The sequence below is a fragment of the Gopherus flavomarginatus genome, chromosome 2 (genome assembly GCF_025201925.1).
Source record: "Gopherus flavomarginatus isolate rGopFla2 chromosome 2, rGopFla2.mat.asm, whole genome shotgun sequence".
Classification (NCBI taxonomy): domain Eukaryota; kingdom Metazoa; phylum Chordata; order Testudines; family Testudinidae; genus Gopherus; species Gopherus flavomarginatus.
In genome coordinates this window covers 86,966,989-86,979,885 of record NC_066618.1, presented here as the reverse complement: position 1 = coordinate 86,979,885, position 12,897 = coordinate 86,966,989, and the positions used below count along the sequence as shown (strand labels likewise).

The following is a 12,897-nucleotide window of genomic DNA, read 5'->3' as shown; positions in this document are numbered from 1 at the left end:
TATATTTCAAAAAATGCTGCCTGCATGATACACCTCTATCCCGATATAACGCTGTCCTCGGGAGCCAAAAACTCTTACCGCGTTATAGGTGAGACTGCATTATATCGAACTTGCTTTGATCTGCTGGAGCGTGCAGCCCCCTCCCGACCCCCCCCCCCCCGGAGCGCTGCTTTACCGCGTTATATCCCAATTCGTGTTATATCGGGTCACGTTATATCGGGTCACGTTATATCCGTGTAGAGGTGTAGTTAGCTCCCATGTTGATAATTTCTGTATGCATGCCATGGACTGATTGGGTAGAATTGCAGTATCCTCTCACCATTTCTTCAAGTCAGTCTGAGGCGCTTTAATGTAGTGATGGGGGAAAATTTGAGGTTGCCCAGGCCTTATATGTTTTATAGATTAACAGAGCATTTCACTTTGGCTTCTTGCCCTGACACAAGCTCTAAGTTGGAACCCATGTTAACAAGTGCCATTTTTCTCCACAAGTCCTTTAAGCCAGGTTTGTCTCCCTCTGCAGTGGATTAGGAGATAGCACAGCCAGTGTCTTTCTCTTACCATCCATACTTCTTCTGGAGACCCCACCCTGAATTTGGAAAGATGGAACAGATAATTGACAAGCAAGCAGGAAGAAATCATTTTCCTCTTTTGTTATAAGTATCAAGCATTTCTGTATGTACATTTATGAAAACATTGTCCTGAAGAAAGTTCACACCTTGAATAACCCCAGCTATATACAAGTTTCAGAAGATGATAGGGAGTAAGCCTTACCGTCCCAGGTAAATACAGAGGTAAATTTCCAGGTGGGAAACTTACAAGTTTATTCAGACTGTGACTGCCACATTATGTAACTACCACAAGACAACGCTGAACAATTATTTTAATACTATCAGCTTTGAAAGAGGTTTGTAGTCAAGCTAGATCCTCTGAGAAACTATTGCAAGAGTATACGCTTTTTGTAACTCGTTTTAGAGTTCTTAATTAATTTATGAAACCTTGATCAGAGGCCATTATCAAAAAATCACCAATGAAAATGGATTGTATTTACAAGTTTTAGTAAAATAATAATAATGGTATGATTTAGTTAGAAAATTCCCATAGTGATGTTTACATAAGCTTTATTTAAAAAAACTGTCAGTGGTCTGTTACTGTTAGCAGTAGTGACTGATAACATAAGAATGGCCATGCTGGGTCAGACCAATGGTCCATCTAGCCCATGATCCTGGCTTCCAACAGTGGCCAATGCTAGATGCTTCAGAGGGAGTGAGCAGAACAGGGCAATTACCAAGTGATCCATCCCGTCATCCAGTCTCTACATCTAGTAGGCAGAGGTTTAGGGACACTGAGAGCATGGGATTTTGTCCATGATGACCATCTTGGCTAAGAGCCATTGATGGACCTATTCTCCAGGAACTTCTAATTCTTTTTTGAGCCCAGTTATGTTTTTGGCCTTCAGAACATCCCCTGGCAACAAGTTCCACAGGTTGACTGTGCATTGTGTGAAGAAGTACTTCCTTATGTTTGTTTTAAATCTGCTGCCTATTAATTTCATTGGGAGGCTCCTAGTTTATGTGAAGTGGTAAATAACACCTTCCTAATCACTTTCTCCATACCACGATTTTATAGACCTTTATCATATTCCCTCTTAATCTCTTTTCTAAAATGAATAGTTCCAGTCTTTTTTAATCTTTACTCATATGGAAGCTGTTACATACTCCTAATAATTTGTATTGGCCCTCTCAGTATTTTATCCAGTTCTAATAGATCTTTAAGATGGAGCAACTAGAACTGCACACACTATTCAAAATGTGGGTGTACCATGGATTTATATAGTGGCATTATGGTATATTCTGTCTTATTTTCTATCCCCTTCCTAATAGTTCCTAATATTGCTAGCTTTTTTGACTGCCACTGCACATTGAGCAGATATTTTCAGAGTCATCCATGATGACTTTCAGGAGTAGTAACCACTAATTTATAACTCTTTGCAGTCAGCTGTGGACTTTAACTATCTTGAGTAGTTAGTACTGTCTGCAAACTTTGCCACCTCACAGTTTACCCATTTTTCCATATAATTTAAGAGGATGTTGAACAGCACTTTTCCCAGTACAGATCCTTGGGGGACTCCAGTCTTTACCCCTCTCCTCTTTGAAAACTGACCATTTATGCCCCTTGTTTTCCTTTCTTAACCAGTAACTCATATGGATCCCTCTTATCCCATAATTGCTTACGAGCCTTTGGTGTGGGACCTTGTCCAGAGGCTTTTTGAAAGTCCAAGTACACTATATCCACTGGATCACACTTGGCCACATATGTTGACATTCTCAAAGAATTCTAATAGATTGGTGGTGCATGATTTCACTTTACAAAAAGCGGTGTTGACTCTTCACCAGCATCGTGTTCAGCTGTGTGTCTGCTAATTCTATTCTTTACTATAGTTTCAGCCAGTAAACTGGTACTGAAGTTAGGCTTAGTAGCCTGTAATTGCCAGATGTTCACCTCTGGAGCCTTTTTTAAACATGGGTGTCATATTAGATATTCTCTAGTCATCTGGTACACAAAGGGTGACTTAAGCGAAGGCTACATACCATAGTTAGTAGTTCTGCAATTGCATATTTGAGCTCTTTCAGAACTCTTGAGTGAATACCGTCGTATTCTGGTGACTTATTACTGTTTAATTTATCAATTTGTTCCAAAAACTCCTCTATCAACACCTTAATCTGGGACAGTTCTCAGATTTGTCACCTAAAAAGAATGGCTCAGGTGTGGGAATCTCCCTCACATCCTCTGCAATGAAGACTGATACAATGGCCCTTGTCTTCCTTGAATGCTCCTTTAGCACCTCAGTTGTCCAACGACCCCACTGATTGGCAGGTAAAATATGTGCCTCTTTTGGTGCAAATTGGCACATCATACAGACAAAAAAATTGCTTCTCAAATGTACCTTTATCATCTAAGGGTATGTCTATACTATCCACTGGATCAGTGGGTAATGTTTGATGTATCGGGGATTGATTTATTGCGTCTTGTCTGGATGCAAGAAATTGATGCCCATGCTCCACCTTGGCAGGAGGAGTAAGTGTAGTTGACGGGGGTGCCGCGGCAGTCGACTTGCCACCGTGAGGATGGCCAGGTAAGTCGAATTAAGATACTTCAGCTATGCCAATAGCATAGCTGAAGTAGTGTATCTTAGTTTGAACCCCCCTGCTAGTGTAGCCCAGACCTAAGGATAAATCCTCACTGGCAAGGAAGAAGGACTCTCATCTAGTCCAACCCCCTGTTCAAAGCAAGACCAATCCCCTGACATTTTTGCCACAGATCCCTAAATGGCCCTCTCAAGGATTGAACTCGCAACCCTGGGTTTAGTAGGCTCAATGCTCAAACCACTGAGCTATCCCTCCCCCCCTTCTCCAATACTAGGCCATAGGAATTGACAAATCTTTCAGAATGCAAAGCTAACCTGAAGAATGAGAAAATGTCACAAAATATTAATTGCAGCAAAACATATCTTGTTCTTGACAGTCTAAAGAAAATGGATGTGAAAAATCTCTTGTAGTTGGAATGTTTTTATAATAGACAAAGGAAGAACATTAAATTGAAGTTCAAAACTTAAATATGTAGCCCATACGGCTAGCCTGCTTGCTTGCTTGATTATATCCTTTATTATTGGTTTGTTTTATTATAATAGTTATAGCTTTGTATTAGAATATTTTTAGTAGTAATGCAAGGAACCTACAGGCCACATCCTGTATGAAGAGCTAAAGCAAGTTAGCATACATATGTTAGTGGTGATAGACATAGATAAGTGGCCTACTGATTGTCCTCTATAAATGTAACGTGTACACCACAAAGAAGATAGAAATCACCACCAGCAAACCGATTCAGGCTAGAAATAACAGGTTGGAGAATGAGCTAATTGTCATAAATATGTATGAATATGCCAGCCTGTAGAGTATGCATAACCCGATATTATGTGGGTGAGGAAATTAAGTTTGCAGATGGAAGGTTGGACACACAATGCTCAGGTTGTATAAGAGGGGCAAACCACCATGTGAGTGAGTGAGTTCGTTTTTCTGTGGCTATAGGTTTCTAGCTCTCTGGCTTTCCCTAAGTTTTTCATCTTCCACTTGAGCATTGAGGAAGCTGGACCAGTGGACTCTTTTAGTATGCCAGAGATGAGGCTGGTCCATTGTCTCTACCACCAGGTTGTCAAGGAAGGGCGTGAGGATGTTAATCTAGGAAGTTTTATAGTAAATGATACCACATATACCTCTAGAACAGTACTATTTCCTTTTAATTGTGGGGTTTGGAACTTCGATTACTTTTCCAATTTATGTTAATAAAAGTCTTGAAGGCTGTATTTTGCTCTCAGCATGAGTGTCCTTGTCATACATTCCAACGGTCATTACAACATGGAGGAGATTTAGTGCAACTGAGAGATAGAGAAGTTATCTCTGAGCATTGTAATCCAAAGGGTTTTGAGAGTCAGGTGTTTGACATGGAAGTAGAGCAGAAGAAAAGGAAGACTAAAGAGATATAAGGGATTTCTGTTGAATGTTTGTTGGTGGCTTGTAGTGCACTTGGGCAGAAATCGAATTAAGAAAATAGTCACTCAGAAGAGCCCAACAAGCTTTGGAGGCAGGGCCGGCACTTCCATTTAGGCGACCAAGGCAGTCGCCTAGGGCATCAGGATTTGGGAGGGCGGCATTTTGCCACCCTCGGCAGCAATTCGGTGGCGGGGGGTCCTTCCGCGCTCTAGGTCGGCGGCAGCAATTCTGCGGGTCCTTCACTCGCTCTGGGACCTGCCACCAAAGTGTCCCGAAGACTGGGAGCGTGGAAGGACCCCCACCCCAGCACAGAATTGCCTCCAACGACCGGGAACGGAGAAGGACACCCGCCTAGGGCGCCAAAAACCTGGTGCCACTCCTGTTTGGAGGAGAAAAAGAAGACTCCAGGAGCTAAAAAATCAGCTGTGTGTTGCTTCAGAGGAGTGATTAGTACTTTTCCAAAAGGGACAGGAGTTGGAGGGAAAGTTAGAATGGACTTAGTATCATGCACAGAAGGCAGGTGAGGAAACTCACAGGTGGCAGGAGGGAACAGCTGCCAAATTAAGATTGCTGGGTGGCTATATATCAGACTGTGGACAGTTGTTGGATCAAATCAGGGAGTTGGAAGGTATTTGTGATGTAGTTAGAGAGAAGGCGAACTGATGCACGGCGCCAGAATATAGGGCGACTTCAGAAATGCCCACAGCCACAAGCTCCTTGAAAGAGAGCATGAATAAAGAGGTGCAGGTGGTGACACAGATTGTCAGAGAGATAGGGGATGAGTTAGAGGAGGATGGAGCATCGGTTCCCAGCCCCATTGGTTTGGTGGAGCCAAAGGAGATAAACCAACCTGCAGGGGCAATTACCAGAAGTAGGGCAAAAGAGTTAACTCAGGCTGACATGGTACCTTCAGGAGCAGAGTCAGACTCAGATTTAAGAGCAGCGGGGAGAGTCCGAAGAGGAAGTTCGCAGTGAGGCAGCTATGAGAAGTCTGCCAGCAGAAAAGGGAAGTCCCAGAGTGGCACAGCGGAAGACGGGAATTGAGCATCATTTTAGAAGAGAAGACTAGTGATGCAGAGGAGGAGATTAGCAGAGAAAAGAATTTCTTCTGCATTCGTCACTACTAGAGGGTGTAGTCTTCCCCCCTCTCCCCGCCCCAGGGCACACCTGGCTCCCCTGACTTTAAGAGGTGCCTCTCCTGCAAAGAATCGATTCCTGTAACGGACAAACACTTTCAATGTGTCCGGTACCTGGGAGAGTCCCATATCCCTCAGAAGTGCTCCCTCTGCCACCAGCTAAAGCTGAGGTCTCACAACCAAGAGCTCAAGTTAAAACTCCTCCTTACGGAGAAGGCACTCCCATGCCAAGCCCGGATCATCCACAGAGCCTTCAAATTCAAAGGGGGTAGTGTCGTGGAAAAAAACAGCAGATTCCCCCCACCAAAGGCTTGAGAGAAAGGGCTCCAAGCCCCCAAACTGAGCTGTTGGCCTGCCAGAAGGGTTCCCCAGGGCAGTCAATCACCTTGGTACCACTATGAGGTCTGTCGCTCTGCTTCGAGACACCAAGGGCTCAGGCTCTGAGGCAGAGGTATCAACCCATAAGGACAAAGACAAATACCGTACTGTCTCTAAAGGAGTGTCACTGAGAATCCTGTCTAGGGAATGCTCTGCATCTTTACAACCATTGATACCGACAACATAGCACAGACTCTCCTCTGTGGTACTGAGTGAATCAATGGTACTGCAAGAGTTCCAGTACCCTGGAGACCTGCCGATTGGGAAAGAACCATTATCCCCATTTCTCGGTCCTGGGGCCCCAGTAATGAGGATATCCCAGTGCCCAGAATCACCCTCAGCACTGGGCTGCATACCACCAATACTCTGGTCAGTGCCACCCTTACTCAGAAGTCTGACAGTGACCAGGAGGATGTCATTTCCCTGGCCCCTCATCGCAGCCTGCTGTCACAGTACAAGATGACCTCCTGAGGTCCCTTCCAACCCTGACATTCTATGATTCTATGAAACTTTACTTATGAAGTTACATTAATAAAGTGAACAATTACAAACAATGTCATCAATTCTACACAGGCTGCCCCTGGGCTGTGGCGGGGAGAGAGGATTCCTCCCCGCCCCAGGTCTCTCTTGCTGCAGCAGTCCGGGGTGGAGGGAGAGGCGCCTCTCCCTGCCTGCGTGGCCCTTGATAGCCTGCTGTGCAGCCGCGCAGTACAGAGGGAACTTAGGTGCCCAATCTCCCTCCCTGTGCACAGAAGCACTCAAACTTTGGAACTGGTGCATCCATCACAACATGCTAATCTCAGCTGTCTGTCTACTAGCGATACAGACCGTGACAGCCAACAGTCTCAGTTGGAACTTTTCTCATGACTACAAATGGGAACTGAACTCTGAGGTGCTTCCAGACATAGTTGCCCTTTGGGGAACCCCAACTACAGGTCTCTTCACTACTTACTGGAAGAAGAAATGTCCTCACTATTGTTCCAGGGCTAACCTGGGGAAACATTCACTGGGTGATGTTCTCATCTTCCTATGGAACAGGGACCCCTTGTATGTCTCTCCTCTTCTATCCAAGATTCTGTTGAAAATATGACAAACCAAAGTGAGTTATTCTGATTCCCCCTTCTGGCCAAGACACAGTACTGGATTTACCATGGCACCACTAGTGCCATGGTGCCGGGCCCATAGTTGAAAGGGGCCCCGGCCTGCTCTTCTCCGCCTCTGCTCTCTCCTGTGGGGTCAGAAGCTTGATGTTGCCGGCTGCTGGGGCTCCGTGGCAGGCTCTGCCGGCAGCCAAGCTCCTCCCCTGCCTCTTTCCCCAGCGTACTAAGTTCCCCCTCGCCCTCGCTGCCAATCAGCTGGATCAGCTGCTTGCCAGCAAGAGGGGAAAGGAGGAGCAGAGCCAGAGCACGCTCCGTTTTCCGGGAAGGAGGAGGAGAAGAGGCAGGGGTGAGGCCTTGGGGAAGGGGCTGGAATTGGGGCATACCCCCTCCAGCCTCCTGTGTGAGCACCTCCTCGACCCCAGTCCACACCCACAGCCCCCTGCCCACCCTGACCTCTGCACCCTCCTCACACACATCCAGCCTTCTGTCCTGACCCCTGCACCCCCACACCTCCCCAGCCCTGACTCTTCCACCCCCAATACCCCCTCTTCCTGAGAACCAAACAGGAGCTGCCCCAGGTAAGCGCTCCACACCCCAACCTCCTGCCCCAACCCTGAGTCCTCTCCCTTGCCCTAGCTCCTGGCCAGACTCCGCACCCCCAACATTTTTTTACAATATTTGGAAATATTAAGTGGTTTGTCAAGACCCTCTGTGATTTTCAAGTGGTCTGTGGAAAAATAAGTTAGACTACAAGAACAATCAAGGTACCTCACTTTATTTTCATTTACTTGCTATTACTTATAGGAGGAGGATGAAGAAAAAAGAATGAAAAATGGGGGTGGGGGGAGATAAGCGAGAATGTTCTTTTTCTTGGCTGGGTCCCAAGTAAGAGCCCCAAAAATGAAGCTGAGCACAGGGCTGGGGGCCCCCCACTAACTCTAAATCTATCACTGGCTGTCACGTTGCCTGGGCTGGGGATACTGTCACCTGATCCCCCCCCCAGTCTCCAACCTACCTGGGCAGTACAGCAGACATGGCCCTGCCCACTAGCTCCTGTCCACTCCCTAGCCCGCCCACCCACCACTTGTTTCCCCCCCCCCCCCCGCCTTAAGGCTTAACCCTCTTACGTTTAAAAATGATTGCTTGCCCCTCCTCTCCCCCGTTTTTCTGGCAGTCCTGTTGCCAGGTATCCAGTTTTAGACTGGAAACTCAGTAGAAAACGGGACCTGAGTGTCCAGTTGGCAGTGCTGACTGGAAACTAAATGTCCGGTTATAGGAGTAACCACATTAGCCTCTGCTCCTCCCACTCCCAACACCCATCCCAAAGGGCTGGAAGAGAACCTGTCCTACTGCTGCAGGAGGAGCGGCAGCTCAGTGCAGAGAGAGACAGAATGGGCTAGAACCAGGTAGGTACTTGCTTTATGTGAGCAGGGGGGGAATCCTGTTTACCCCCTCCCCAGCCCTGCTGCACTTGCAGTTTACCCCTGACTCCTCCCTTGCTCCAGAGACCAACCCTAGCTCGTGCCCCACTGTGCTTTTACCCCTGGCCCCTTTTACAATCATTCCCCAGGGGGGACCACAAATACATTTGGTGCCGGGCCCACAAAAAGTTAATCTGACCCTGCCAAGACATGTCTGGTTCCTTACCTGACACAGATGGCAATATATCCTCTGGTTCCTCTTTGGCACATTCCCAACATGCACTTTCAAAGTGACAGGCTGAGCCTTTACCCCGTCTGCATCTTCCACCGCTGATAAGACGTATTGCTGCACAGACTAAAGTTGATCATTTGATGTACTTACCTACAAAAATGGGAACGATTCAAAGTTTGGTGTCATTCTAAGCACCCAACCTCACCTTCCCTCCCTCTTATTTTACACTACATTTTAGACCTCAAAAGGTCAAAACTGTCACTTAGTTCCTTTATGGTACATATTGTGGCTATAAGGGCTTTCCACCATCAGATGCAGAGATTCTGTATTTGCTTACCCGCTGATACGTAGATTCCTTAATGGCATTGGGAATCTCTTCCTGCACATCAGACCACCTGCTCCAACCTGTGATCTTAACCTAGTTCTCAGAGCTTTAACTAGACCTCTCTTTGAGCCCAAGGCAACTTCCTCTCTCTTACACCTGTCCATTAAGACAGCATTTCTAATTGCTAATTTTCTAATCACCTCAGCTAGGTGCCTAGGAGAAATAGTGGCCCTAATAGCACACCCAGCATACATGATTTTTTTTAAAGACAAAGTAACTGAGGTTGCATCCCAAGTTTCTCCCTACAGTTGCCTCCACTTTCTATATGAATCAACAGATGCATCTTCCTGTTTTTTCCCTAAAGCCACATTGTGACAACAGGGAGGCAATTCTGCATATGCTAGATGTTAGAAGAGTACTAGCATTCTATTTGGACAGGACTAAGAACTTAAGGAAGTCCACATAACTCTGCCTTTTGCTCACAGAAAGATCCAAAAGCTTCACAATATAAGCTCAAAAACTATCCAAATGGGTCTCTGTGACGTTCCCCTCTGGTGTTATCTGGACCGGTGATCTGCTAGGTCACTCCAGTCCTCAACTCTGGGAGCCAGCCTTACTCTATGGTGCTGTGAGAACCCGCACTGCTGGGCTGTTCACACACAGCCTCTGGCATGTAAGCTGCTCCCACCTACTTTCAACCGAATGACACTAGCCAACATCTCTGGTCCCAGATACAACCCTAGGAACCTCTGTCTTGCAGTGTCCAGTTATGCCAGCTGGATGCTGCAAGCTTATATTAGTTTGTCAGTTTAACAAAGAAATTGAAATGTACCAGGTTTGTCATCCCAAGGGGAGTCGCTGACATGCTTCAAACCAAATGTACTGCTTCAGGTAGAATAAACAAATAAATGTATTAACTACAAAGATAGATTTTAAGTGATTATAATTCAAAGCACGATGAGTCAGATCTGGTCAAATCAGCATTCTAAGCTGATCTTTACACTTTCCGTGCCCTTACAAACTTAGATGCTTCTCACCGGCTGGCTGGTTGCCCTTAAGACAGGCTCTCCCCTTTGTTCAGAGCTTCAGTTGCTTGGTGGTGATGTGTGTAGATGGAGGTGGAAGAGAGAGGAAAAGCATGGCAAACTTCTCTCCCTTTTATCATGTCCATCTTCCCTCTTGGCTTTGCCCCCTTCAGACTCAGGTGAGCATTATCTTATCGCAGTCCCAAACTGACCAAAGGAAGGGAGATGAGTCATTCAAGAGTCCAACTGATCCTTTTTTGCTGCCTAGGCCAGTGTCTTTTGTTCCTCTGAGGCTTGACTGGGTTCCATTAAAGCCCTGATGAGGTGTGAACTGCCTCTCTGTTCTTGGAGAATTTTTGCCTGGGTTTGCTTTAAGCCATGAGGACACATTTGCAGCCTCATAATTATATACATGAAATTACAACCTATAACATTACTATAACAACAATTGCCATTACAACAATGCTCAGTACATCATGAGCCTTCCGAAGACAACTGACATGACAAACTTTGCATTGGATACTACACAATCATATTATAAGGATGAACATGGAGGTGTAGGGTGTTCCCCCAAGGTACAGAACATGTCAGTCTCAGTTTGCATTAATCAGTGTTATGAAGGGCACAACCATTTGCCTCCATCTGGAATCTGTACACATTCCATGAGGTCAATTTCTACTTCTGTTGCATTCCTTAAAGATGTCCCTATCTTGGAAATCTGCAGAGCAGTGACATGGGCCTCTGCCCACACTTTCACAGAACATTATGCGATCGTTGGAGATCCGTCCTCTGATGTCGTCTTTGGCTCCACAATACTCTCTCTAGTAACAGCAGCAAAGAGTCCTGTGGCACCTTATAGACTAACAGACGTATTGGAGCATGAGCTTTCATGGGTGAATACCCACTTTGTCGGATACATGTAGTGGAAATTTCCAGAGGCAGGTGTGTATATATATGCAAGCAAGAATCAAGTTACTCCCTAGTAACAGACTCCACTCCAAAGCCCCAGCCCTCCATGGGGAATACTGCTGTGAAATCACCTACAGTGAAGCACCCATAGGAACACTACTTGAAGAAGAGGAGGAAGTTACCTTGTGCAGTAACAATGGTTCTTGAGATGTGTCCCCCTATGGGTGCTCCTCAACCTGTCCTACTCCCCTCTACTTCAGAGTTTTCCATAAGGGGCTTTGAAGTAGAGAAGAAACCGAGGGGGATTGCCCACGCAGTACTATATAGCCTCAAGGCAGATCACGAGAGAGACGACCACATGAGCCTGCTAAAGGGACACTACTACCTAAAATCTACTGTGGTGCATCCTAAGGAGGACACATCTGAAAGAATGATTGTTACTGCACGAGGTGAGTAACTTCCTCTTGTGTCATACTACAGAGTAGGGAATGAATTATCCGCCTGTGATCATGCCTGAATATGGCAGAGGAACTGGAACCATAGAGGTAGAACTTGAACAAAATAGTGGCAGAGCATGTAGACCAACCCGAATTACAGAGTTTACTTTTCAAGCATGCGGATGCCTTTGCCAAACACAAACTTGACTGTGGAGGTATGACAGTCATTATTGTTATGGGAGGAGATGTACCAGCTCCAAACAATATGCTTACCCAGATCAAGCCAAAGAATACATAGACAAGACTATTAAGTCCTTACTGACACAAGGAGTTCTACATAGATGTACTTCCACCGCCAATTCCCCTATTTGGCCGGTTAAGAAACCAGATGGTTTTTGGCATCTAACCATTGATTAGAAATGCCTAAATCAGGTCACACCTACTTGTGCCCCGTATGGTGGCCAAGCTGCCAGATCTCATTAAGTCCTTTGATCCAGAGGCCACATGGTTTACTGTCCTCAACATCAGCAATAGCTTTTGGATGTTATACTGGCCCACATTTCCCAGTACTGATTTGTGTTTAGTTTTCAGGGGGTCTAAAATTTCTGGAACCATTTAACCCAGGGGTACAAAAGTTCCCCTGCATTATTTCCTGCTTAGATTAGGCAGGTACTGTCGCAATTTTCTAAACCAATAATGGTTCTGTTCCAGTATGTAGATTACCTTTCTCTAGTGACCCATACCAAGAAGGAACATTTGGAAAGACTTGACGATCCCCTGCAGTAGGCTTGAAGAGCAGTCCTGCTAAGGCACAGTTAATGGCCACTCGTGTCTCTTTCTTAGGTCTCACACTGACAAAATGAGGGAGACCCCCAGTTCTACAGAAAGTGGACACAATCCAAAAATTGCCTCTACCCAAGGATCCAGCGACTTTAAGATCCTTTCTGGGTTTGACAGGGTACCACAGAGATTTCATTCCCAATTTTGCTTCCACTTAGGTACCTTGTACCAACTGCTACAGAAGTCTGTTCAATGAGAATGGACTGAGCAACACACAGAAGCAGCGTTCCAGTTGAAACAGGCCACTGTCATGGTTCCAGTGTTGATCACTCCAAATCCTGATACTTTATCATCTGGAGGTGGCGGTGAGTATTAATGGATTGGCAGTTGTGGCTTCACAAGAGAGGCATGGAAAAATCAGACCTGTGGCCTATGCTTTACATCAGGGCCGTTCTTACCCATATGCAAAGTATGCAGCTGTGTAGGACACCAAATTTCCTGGTGCCCTGCACAGCTTTGTGCTGCTCCAACCCCTGCTCCGCCTCCTCCCCATGCCCCCCCCCCCGTGCTCTACCTCTTTCCATTTCTGCTCCACCCCTTCCCCAAA

General features: G+C 46.0%; 1 long non-coding RNA gene across 1 annotated transcript; it reads right to left on the bottom strand.

The window, feature by feature from the left end:
- Window positions 1-216: 216 nt before the first annotated feature.
- Window positions 217-12,287, bottom strand: LOC127043888 (uncharacterized). The gene is made up of 4 exons (XR_007772346.1): window positions 10,177-12,287; window positions 8,809-8,964; window positions 7,014-7,136; window positions 217-586 (listed from the first exon to the last, which is right to left on the bottom strand). It is a non-coding gene; the product is annotated as an uncharacterized LOC127043888 (long non-coding RNA).
- Between the last annotated feature and the right edge of the window lie 610 nt (window positions 12,288-12,897).